The following is an 11,556-nucleotide window of genomic DNA, read 5'->3' on the forward strand; positions in this document are numbered from 1 at the left end:
AGCTTGAGGCTCCGTCTCAAAAAATAAAAAAATAAAAAGCCCAGCAGAAATTCTCGTGGACAGTAAGTAGCAGCCTCTGTGGCCTGTCAGCGCCCCAGGATACTTCTCTGTGTGACTACTTGCATTTTTAACTCTTAATCCCTGGATAACTGGGTTGGATAGTCTATACATCAATCTCTATCTGAAGTTTACACAACAGAACCTGCTCACTTTTTTGTTGAACAAGAGTTCAACAACACTGAGGAAAACTGCCTTATACATCCATTGTCCCTTGAGTATGGTTGCCCAGGGACCCAAAGACTCTCACCCTCAACCTCATTTGGATGGGAACAAGGATCCGTGAGAAATGAATGCCTGCGTTTCAGCAGCTGGGGCAGAATCCCTAGTCTATGACACTCGTGTCTTACACATATGTGCGAACTGCATCAGAAATCTCCACGGAAGAGGATCCTAAAGACGCCACTTCAAAAATGCCCCAGATTTAAAAAAAAATCTCCTCTGGCAATGCAACAGGAGTCAGAAGCCGAGTCTGAATCTGAGTTTTGGCCCCAACAGTTACCTTGAGGTCCTCACTTCTCTCCGAAGCCTCACTTTTCTGATCTATATAATGGAAAAGAAGAAAACGACGAAGAAAAGAACTGGATGCTCCCTGAGCTACTTTCAGCGCTAAGCTGCTCCCATGTTTCTCAAAACAATTCTCGACAGATTTCCATAAAATGTTCACTCGTCTTGTACCCAGGGTCACCTCGTACCATGGGTTAGAGCATCAGAAACACACCAGTGACAGTAATGAGCCACATGAAATAGTTTTTCCCCCTTCACTGCTCACCGCCCTCGAAGCTCTTCACCCTCACATGCACATGAGCCACAATCCATTCTGACTGACAACACCTTAAATGATCACAGCCAGTAAGGACTCTCTAGGATCTGAACACCTTTCTTTGATGTTGGACACACACATTTTTCAGCATCTCTTATTTCAAGTTTGAATTATATATTAAATGCAAGAACTCTAGAAAAGGAGGAAAATTATGTCTGTTTTCCATGCATGCCTGGAGTCCAAACAAAGCCTCAGCTCTTTGGTTACCAAGGGGGCGGCTGCCAACTATATAAAATCTGTCATTTGCAGAATTGTCAGATTTTTAAATTATTCATGAAAACCCCAAATAGTAAATCAAGTAGAATCAAAGTTCTTTGGGCTCTCATAAAATTCATTAAAACTGTAAGTAGTAGGCAATTTGTTTGAAATAGACTTGAAATTGTAGCCAAATGAAAATATTGATATACCAGGCAATGCTATCAATTCATGTCATTCTTAAGTTTAATATACACAAGAAATTAAATACACAAGGTTGGACAATTAAGTTCACAAACTCATCCAGAAAAAATGCTACATACCTGATTGCTGAATGTCGCTCCAGCCACCTACAAAGTACTCCCCCTGAGAAGCTGTGCACTGATGCCAGTGTCTAGTCTACCCTTCAAAGCAATTTTCGAACCCTTTTTCTAGAATGGCCATTCGAGCCGTCATCAAATGAGTTCTGATAATGAAGTTTGTGGACTCATTCTTGAAAAAATGTTACATATCTCACTGCTGAATATCACCATGGTTACCTTCAGTCACATTTGGCCATCCATATCCAATGGATGATCCAATATCCATTGATATTCAGCAATGAGGTATGTATTTCTAGGATGAGTTCGTGAACTTAACTGTCCAACCACACTGATTACATTTGTTGATACCAACCTCTTATATCTTACAATACATTAAAATAAGTTCAGTTGCCATAAGCTCGATAAATTTGCATTTTGACGCAATCAAATGATACGATACTCAACAAGTAATAATAACCAAAAGTAACACCCAACATATGGAAATTACTCTGCTGACGATAAAACATTTTTGCAAACCAGGCTTTCATTTAACCATTCAACATCCTATAAAGTGGGTATTGCTCTTCCCAGTCTACAGATGAGGAAACAGTTCACACTAGTTCAAGACAGAGCTCAGACCAAGACCCAAGAGTCACTGAACAGCGTGAGTCAGATGGAAGGAAGGAAAGTACCCTGTGGTCTCTCCAAGCCAAGCAGAAAGAAGACAGAGCCACGAGGATGCCAAACGTGGTCCTTTCCCTGAGAATTCCCTGGAAGCCCCACGCCAGCCCCAGCACTGAGAGCTTGCAGCAAAACCATGCACGGGTTAAAGCCTGATCCAAGGATTCTGAGGGATCTGAGTCTAAAACTCAGCTGTGCTATACTTGCTAGCTCTGCGTCCTTTGCCAAGTTACTTAAACTCAGCTTTCTCATCTATGAAATGATCACAACAGCCCAATCACTCAGCACTTTGTGGCAAGGATAAGACTAAACACAGTGCTGGGTGTGCAAAAGAAATTCAGTGGTGGTAGCTATTAATTTTAGATTTCTGACCTTCTCCAATACATCTATATGCTAACAAAATTCAGGGCTTACTTTGGTTTCACCTGGTTTGTTGTCTAAGACTGAAGTGAAGAGGTACAACAGCTGAATAAAGCAAAAAGAGTCCAGATGCAGGGGCTCAATGCCTGTACTCCAAGCACTTTGAGAGACTGAGGCAAGATTTTGTGAGGACACGAGTTTAAGACCACCCTGGGAAAGACAACAAGACCCGCCTCTACAAAATATTTAAAATTTAGCCAGGCACTGGTGGGACATGCCTATAGTCCAAGCTAATGGGGAGGCTGAGGTAGAAAGATCACTCAAGTCCAGGAATTCAAGGCAGTAATGAGCCTGAGTGACAGAGTGAGAACTTGTCTCTTAAAATATATAGTAAAATAAAATAAAGAAAGAAGAATTGGGTTTGGGATCTTTATTTAACAATATGTTAGACAACATCAGTTTTATATAAATGACAAGAAACAGATTGATAAATTTTATTACATTAAAAAAATCCAAAATTTTTGTATGTCCTGAAGATAAACAAGCAAAGAGCAAAACCACCATAAGCAGTGGAAAAGAAAAGTGGGCAAAGGAGAAAAACCTTCAGATCAGTGGTTCTCAAAAGGGACAAGTTTGCCCTCTGGGGCCATTTGGCAATGACTAGAGACATTGGTTGCTACTCCTGGGGAGGTATGGGTTGCTATCCGCATCTAAAGGTAGAAACCAAGGATGCTATAAACATCTCCCAATCACAGGACAGCCCCCCCAAAACAAAGAATTATCACCCCAAATATGAATAATACTAACATTGAGAAACTCTGTTTAGATGCATGAAAAGAGACTTAATCTAATTAATCAGAGCAGCAGAGTTCAAATGTGGAATCTGTAATGGAAAGAATATGTGATATAGACAACCTCATTTGTACTGTTGGGAGTACAAATTGGTTCGAATTTTGTACTAGATACTTCTGCAAATATCTGTTACAATTAAATAAGCAGATACCCTTTGGCGTAGCCATTTTGTTTCTATGAATTTAACCTCAGATATTGACAAACTTATATTAAAACTTTCATTATTCACTGCAGCCTGGATTATAACAGCAGAAATACAAAGGCAAATGTCCAATAATTCAGTCTTGTTAAGTTACATGCCAGGACGGAATATTATGCAGCCTTTAAAAAAACTACGGCAGGTATATCTGTACTGATACGGACTGTTAAATGAACAAAGCACAGTATCATACAGCTAATTAAACATCCTAGCAGTTTCTAGGCTATGAAGTACATTCAGGTTCTGGGAGACAACACGAGCAGGAAAAGACTATTTGCCCCTAGGGAAGAGTTTAGAGAATAAAAAGGAAACGAAAACTTACTTTCCTCAGACGGCAGTAAGTCCTCTTATCCCTTTTAAATTTTGTGCCATGTGTTACATATTCAGAAAAGCTAATTACATTTATTTTAAAGATGTCACACCAATCAACTTAAAAAAGAAATCTACCTTCAAGTCTAGTCAACTATAATTTTAGTATGAGTCAAGAGCCAGTCAAGAAACAGAGGCACATTCAAGCATAGCAAAATTTAAGACAGTTAAATAGAGAGACTTCCCGATAACTGTGGGTTAGAAAAGCCGAGAACTGGCAAAGAGAACGCCTCAAGATGGCAGCTGTGGCATTAGGGAGAGGAGCGCAAAAGACCCCCAGGGACCCTGCAGGAAGGAACTGGGGGAATCGAAACTCAACCTCTCGCTCCTCCACCCTCCAACCTCCTAAAGGGAAAAAGAGCCACGGATGACTCCTGGGACACGGAGACAGTAAATTCCCAGTGCAGATGCTGTTAAACACCATATTTTGACTGCTGAAGAATGCTCACGTCTCTGCCTATTCTTTCACTCCAAATGAAAAAAAAAAAATGTAAGAAACTGTTCATCTTAGTAAGTTAAGATAAACCTGGGAATTGGCAACAGATAAACAAATTTACATACATATTATAAAAACCACCTCTTTGTTTACGACACGCCTATTTGCTATTACTGTCAACCTCTGGTGACCCTCATTTACTCTCTGTCTCTGTGAGAACAATTATTTTCATACTTAGCTCCCACATATGAGATGATGCACGGTTTGTCTTTCTGTCCCTGACTTACTTCTCTTAACGTAATGTTCTCCAGTTTCATCCATGTTGTTGCAAATGGCAGGATTTCATTTTTTTTTAGAAGAAATGAAATCTCGTTGTGTATACGTCCCATAATTTCTTTATCCATTCATCCACTGACGGGCACTTATGCTGATTCCAAATCCTGGCTATTGTGAGTAGTGACTGCAATCAACGTGGAAGTGAGACGTCTTTTCAATATACTGAATTCTCTTTGGACATATACCAGCAGTGGGACGGAAGGTACTTCGATGTTTAGTTTAAGGAATCCCCATCCTAGTCTCCACAGTGATCGTACTAATTTACATTCCCACCAGTGGTGTTCAAAGATCCCCCTTTCCCAACCTCCTCACCAACATTCGTTAGCGCCTGTCTTTTTTTTTTTTTCTAGTGTAGCCTCACCAAAGCAAGGCCTCAAAAAATTAGTTTATGGCTCAGAATTGTTCCTCTCCACGGAAATCTTTAGTAAAAGGTGAAAGACTTATGTGACCTGAAGAGAAACCAGAGTTGCCTCTCTTTTGATAAAAGCCATTTTAACTGGATTGAGATGGTATCCAGTTACAGTTTTGATTTGCACGTCTCTGATGAGTAACGACACTGCACATTTGGTCATATACCTGTTGGCCATTTGTATGTCTTCTTTCGGGAAATGTCTATTCAGATCCTCTACCCACATTTTTTTTTTTTTTTGCAGTTTTGGCCAGGGCCAGGCTTGAACCTGCCACCCCCAGGATATGTGGCCAACACTTTATTCCTTGAGCTACAGGCGCCGCCCATCCTCTACCCATTTTTAAATCATTTTATTTAATCTGATTGATGGTTACCAGACGTTGATAAAGGTTCTGAGGGAGATGGGGATAAAGTCAGTATTGTTAATGTGTGCAAAAATATAGTCAGATAGATCAGAATGAACAATATTTAATAGCACAATAAAGTGACTAGGTAATTAACAATAAGTCATGTAAATACTTTAAAATAATTAAAAGACCAGAATTAAAATGTTTCTAATACAAATAAATAATAAATACCTGAGGTAATGGATACCCCAATCACCCTGATTTGATTAACACACATTATATGCCTATATCAAAATATCACGTGCACCCTATAAGGATATACAACTATTATATACCCATAATAACTTTTAAAAAATTAATAAAAAATTTTAGAAATAGGCCAGGCACAATAGTTCACACCTGTAATCCTAGCACTTTGGGAGGCCAAGGCACATGGATTGCTTGAGCTCAAGAGTTTAAGACCAGCCTGAGCAATAGTAAGATCCCATGTTGACTGAAAGTAGAAAAATTGGCTCGGCATCTGTGGCTCAAGTGGCTAAGGCGCCAGCAACATGCACCTAAGGTGGCGGGTTTAAATCCAGCCCGGGCCCGCCAAACAACAATGACGGCTGCAACCAAAAAATAGCCAGGCGTTGTGGCACCTGTGGCCACAGGTGGCGCTGTGGCCATCTGTGGTCCCAGATACTTGTGAGGCAGAGGCAGGAGACTCGCTTGAGCCCAGGAATTGGAGGTTGCTCTGAGCTGTGATGCCACGGCCCTCTACCCAGGGGGATAGCTTGAGGCTCTGTCTCAAAAAAAAAAAAAAAAAAAAGAAAGTAGAAAAATTAGCCAGGTATTGTGGGAGGCACTTGTCATCCCAGCTACTCGAGAGGCTGAGACAAAAGGATCACTTAAGCCCAAGAGTTTGCTGGGACCTATGATGCCACAGCACTCTAGCCAGAGTAACAAAGTGAGACTCTGTCCCACCCTCCAAAAAATGGAAAGATAAAAAACCAATCAATCAATTAAACAGCCCATGTACTCGATACTGAATTGAAATTAGTAGATTAACAACTACAGGCCCACAGAGAAAAACACAGTCAAATTCAGTAAGGGGGAGAAGGTGGGGCGTTCAGTAAGTTCTCACTGTCATCTGTACACCGTACAGGTATACGGCATGCTTCCTGGGTTAAGGACTAAACTACAACTTGGACTTTACCTTACAAATACAAACAATGTAACCCTCATATTAATTACCCCCCCCAAAAAAATAATAAAATAAAAAATCAAGAAGCCAAAAGGTGGGGGGTTCTGAATGGTATAAACATAATAATAAAAATTAAAAAATACAAAAGAGACTCTAGAGAACACTCCATCCTGCTACCACATAAGGGCACGATGAGAAGGTGCCTTCTACTAATCAGATAAAAGGCTCTTGCCAGACATGAAATCTGCCAGGGCCTTGATCTTGGACTTCCCAGCTTGCAGAACTGTGAGAAATAAATTTCCGTTGCTTATAAAATAATAAAAAACAATAAAACTATGTTCCTTAAGTTTTAAATTGACCTTAGACGTTCCCCCCTTAGTTTAGTGATTTAAATCCACGTGGCTCAGATTTTTAATGCCAAATGATACATGTGTTATAGTTTGTACCAGGGCCCCAGCACATTCTAAGGCGCGCAAACCCCTCATTTCAGTTTCCTTTAAAAAAGAAAATAAAACTTAGTCCTCCACAACCTTATTGGCCCAACCAGACTCCATCCTTTCATCCTGCTCCAAACAAGCTGTGCTTCCTTCAGGCCACCATGGAGTTATTCTGTTTCTGGCCAAAACCTTCTGAAAACTTTGCTTTTAAAAACTAAGCAAAAAAAAAAAAAAAAAAAAAAAGCCGAGTCACTTGTAAGCATGTCAAATGTTTCGGCCTCTGGTTTTCTGACTGAACTTTTCAGGCTGATGACACGTTACCACACAATTTATCACTAGAATTGCACAAAATCATACTTTAACTCGAAGTAGAAAGTGGGGCCAAAAAAAGTACAAAAGGGAACACATTGTACATACTTGGAAATCACAGAAAGTATCTTCAGAGGAAAACATAACAAAGATAGCCTAATCCCATTTACACTCCATCATTCTCCTCTTAAGACAGGTTTTATGTCAGACAAGATGATAGCATTTTAGGCACCCAAGGGATCTTAAACATCGACATTATACATGCCTTCTGTAGATGAAGAAATCAAGATTTAATAAAAATGGGGCTTGTCCAAGTGGCAGGACCAGCATTAGATCTCCCAAAAGTTTCATAATCCATATCGGCTAGAAATAGGGCTGTAAGTATTGAACTTGGCAGATGAAAATCCCTGTTTTTTAAAAAACTGACTATACCAAACCAATTCAAAGTTGGGCAAGTGACTTGAATAGACATTTCTCCAAAGAAGATATATCAACGGCCAATACGCACAGGGAAAGAAGCCCAGTGGCATCGATCATTAGAGAAATGCAAATCAAAACCACTTCGTGCCTCCTAGGATGGCTATTACTTGAAAAAAAAAAAAAAAACAAAGGGCAAATAAGTATTGTTGACGATGTGGAGAAATGGCAACCCTCACATTGCTGGTGGGAATGTGAAACAGCACCGTCTCCAAGGAAAAGAGTCTGGCAGCTCTTCAAGATTAAACATAGAATTACCACAGAAGCCAGCAATTCCACTAAGTATATGCCCCCAAAAAGCCAAAGCAGGGATTCAAACAGATACTGGTCCATCAGCGCTCACAGCAACATTATTTACAGCAGCCAAAAAACATGGGAACCACCCACATGTCCATCAAGGTGAATGGATAAACAAAGGTAGTATTATTCAGCCTTAAAAACGAAGGAAAGGCTGACACTTCCTACAATATGGATTAACCTGGTAATCCATATTATACTAAACGACATAAGCCAGCCACAGAAAGACAAAATGCCCAACGATTCCACTGACATGAGGTCCCTGGAATACTCAAATTCATAGAGACAGAAAGCAGAACAGAGGTTACCAAAGGCTGAGGGAACAGAGGAATGGGGAACACTGTTCAATGGCTACAGTCTGGGCTGGTGAAAAGGTCTCTACATGGATAATGATACTGGCTGTACAACACTGGAATGTACTCAATGCTACTGAAAAGTACATTTAAAAATGACAGTGATGACAAATTTTATATTATTATATGTGCCACCACAAAAGACAAAGCAACTGAAAAAATAATCAGTCATATAAATGATGGACTTGGGGGGTCTCATGAAGATAAGCCATGAACTCTAACCTTCTACATCTCGATGGAATTAAGAACAGGCATTTCATTCAAGTAAAAAAGCACAAAAGAAACATTGTGGAAATTCCAAGTTTCCCGGGCAAGATGGCCAAAACATAAGGGAAAACTAACTGCTACACGAGTTTCTGCGCAGGTGAGGGCAATGCCTTTTACTTGCTCTCCAGGGCTGCTGCTCAGTCCAAAAGTGAATGCTTTAAAAAACATGATATACACTGTTGTCCAGCTGACCTAGAGTGTTTTGGCCACAAGGAGGTTTTTCTTTTTTCAACAAGTTAAATAATATGTCAGACTTTCAATGCTTGGATAGTTTTTTTTTTCCTTTCAAACTTGGCAAAATGACCCTTTCAAAGGCAAGTACAAAGATGTTTGGGTTAGAAATAACAAATCCATACCCTCCCAAGGTGCTATGTTTATTTGAACATGTGATGATGCTATTATTTAAATAAACACACTCAGCACTCTCTGCTTTTCCAACAGCCATAGCTCAGACACGCTGCAAATGGGTGTCCACAGTAGCAATGCTTAGTGCTGAGAAGAGGTTTCTGTTATACAGTCACTTCTGAGATATGCAAAAGTGCTTCCTGTGTTGAACGGTTTCCTATTCATTATTTCTTGTTTTGGTTTCTGGAGAATCCTCAGAATAAAGGCCAATCCCATCCCCTGCACCGTCTGAAATCCAAGATGATCATCTCATGCGAACTGCCCAATGTAAAGCAAGCCTCCAGGACCCTGGGTCCAGCTTGCGAGGCTGCGCGCTGACAAGCACGGCTGAAAGGCAAGCTGCCGGTTTCTGCCCCGGCACCGTCAACAAAGGAGCACATTTGTAACGAAATGTTGGCAGTTTCATCTCTACAGAACAATCCTGAGATTAAGAGGGAGAGTTTTCCATGGACCTGAACAGAAATATCAGAGAAAGGGTCTAAGATACTTTTTTTGGTAGGAAAAAGTGGCAACGCTTAGAGCAGGGTTGCTCAGCTTTACTCCTACTTACGTTTGGGGCCAGCAGGCGCCATTGCTGCGGGGGCTTCTGTACACTGCAAGATGCGCTGTGGCACACCTGGCCTCCCCCTCTAGATGCCAGGAACACCCCCAGTCTGGGCCACCACAAACGTCTCCTGGCATTGCCAAATGTCTCTCCTGGGGCACAAAACTTCCCCAGGTGCAAACAGCTTTTCCCCTTCCCACCGGCATGAAGGACATGAAGCAGAATTTCAGAATAACTGAATGAGCTGAGTGAGCAACAGCAAAGGGTACGCCCGATGGATGCAGGTCAAGTAAGAGGGAATCAGAGAGAAGGAGTAAGAGAACCTGGGCATCAGTACAGCATGTCGGAAAGAGGAAGAGACCAGAGGGAGGGAACAGAAATGCGATGGGGTTTTGGCAGCAGATGGAACAGAAAATTTCCGCTTTGCTATACCAGCCAATGAATTCGTATTCACTCTACTTTATTTTCTGTTCAACTTCTCTGTGCTCAAAACACTCTCAAGTGTTGTTTTGTTCACACCTGCAACAATGACTTTTATTAATAAAGATAACAAATGTCTAAAGATGTTTTTAAAAATGAAACCCTTGTATACTGTTGGTGGGAAAGCAAATTTGTACCACCATTATGGAAAATACGTTCCTCAAAAAAATCAAAACAGAACTACCAGGTGATCCAGCAATTCCATTTTGGGAATTTAGTATGTATCTAAAGAAAATGAATGAAGAGGTGTCTGAACTCCCATGTTCATTACACAGCATCTTCAGAAAAGCCAAAATAGGGGATCAGCCTAAGTGTCCACCAATGCATGAATGGATGAATGAATAAGGAACGTGTGGATATATTCATAATGAAACACCATTCGGCCTTTTTTTTTCCTTTTTTTTTGAGACTATGTTGCCCTCGGTAGAGTGCCATGGCGTCACAGCTCACAGTAACCTCAAACTCCTGGGCTCAAGCGATTCTCTTGGCTCAGCCTCCTGAGTAGCTGGGACTATAGGTGCCTGCCACAATGCCCAGCTATTTTTCGTTATAGTTGTCACTGTTGTTCAGCTGGCCCAGGCCGGGTTTGAACCTGCCAGGCGCTGTTAACCACTGTGCTACGAGTGCTAAGCCAGCCTTTTTTCTTTTTTTAATTGAAGTCTTTCTCTAATACCCAACTTGCCCAGGCTGGAGTGTTAGGACTCACTCATAGGCTACTGTAACCTGAAACTCCTGGGCTCAAGCAATCCTTCCATCCAGTATCATGTTTACATGTCAAAATTCAGAGACTTTATACAGGCAAGTTCAGCACAGAGATGACATGCTGGCCAAAAGGATGATGGTTTCATGACACGTTTGGACTAACTGGTATCGTTCAAGAGATTCAAGTTTACCAAATTTTATCTCAAAAAACCATATACTCGGCTCAACACTGTAGCACAGTGGTTGCGGCACCAGCCACATACACCAAGGCTGGCAGGTTCAAACCTGGCCTGGGCCAGCTAAACAACAATGACAACTGCAACAAAAACATGGCCGGGCTTTTGTGACAAGAGCCTGTAGTCCCAGCTACTTGGGAAGTTGAGGCAAGAGAATCACTTGTGCCCAAGAGTTTGAAGTTGCTGTGAGCTGTGATGTCATGACACTCTATGGAAGATGACATAGTGAGACTCTGTCTCAAAAAAAAAAACCCGTATCCTCAAATATTGTCAAAATGCTCAATATCAATCACAATTAGAACTTAAGTAGAGTAGGATGGATCTGCACAAATATATCTCCCTTTCCATCTCATCTGGAAAAACAATATCTGTCCTGTTACTAGTAAACCAAGAGTATCCTCCTTGTCTATACCACCACACTACTGGCAGTTGGCAACGCCTTGTTGAAATGTTATGCAGACCATGGAAGTGAACTTTTCTTTTTTTTTTTTTTTTTT

The 11,556-nt window shown here is 41.0% G+C and overlaps 1 protein-coding gene and 1 non-coding gene across 9 annotated transcripts in view; both read right to left on the reverse strand.

Moving 5' to 3' along the window:
- The window catches only part of LTBP1 (latent transforming growth factor beta binding protein 1), a 437,504-nt gene that overhangs the window by 231,441 nt on the left and 194,507 nt on the right, over positions 1–11,556 (reverse strand). The gene's annotated exons all lie outside the window — the stretch shown is intronic.
- Positions 4,964–5,079, reverse strand: LOC111727142. Its single transcript, XR_002774765.1, has one exon. It is a non-coding gene; the product is annotated as a U5 spliceosomal RNA (small nuclear RNA).

Source organism: Otolemur garnettii, unplaced genomic scaffold (genome assembly GCF_000181295.1).
Source record: "Otolemur garnettii isolate 467f Iridium unplaced genomic scaffold, OtoGar3 scaffold00095, whole genome shotgun sequence".
Classification (NCBI taxonomy): Eukaryota; Metazoa; Chordata; class Mammalia; order Primates; family Galagidae; genus Otolemur; species Otolemur garnettii.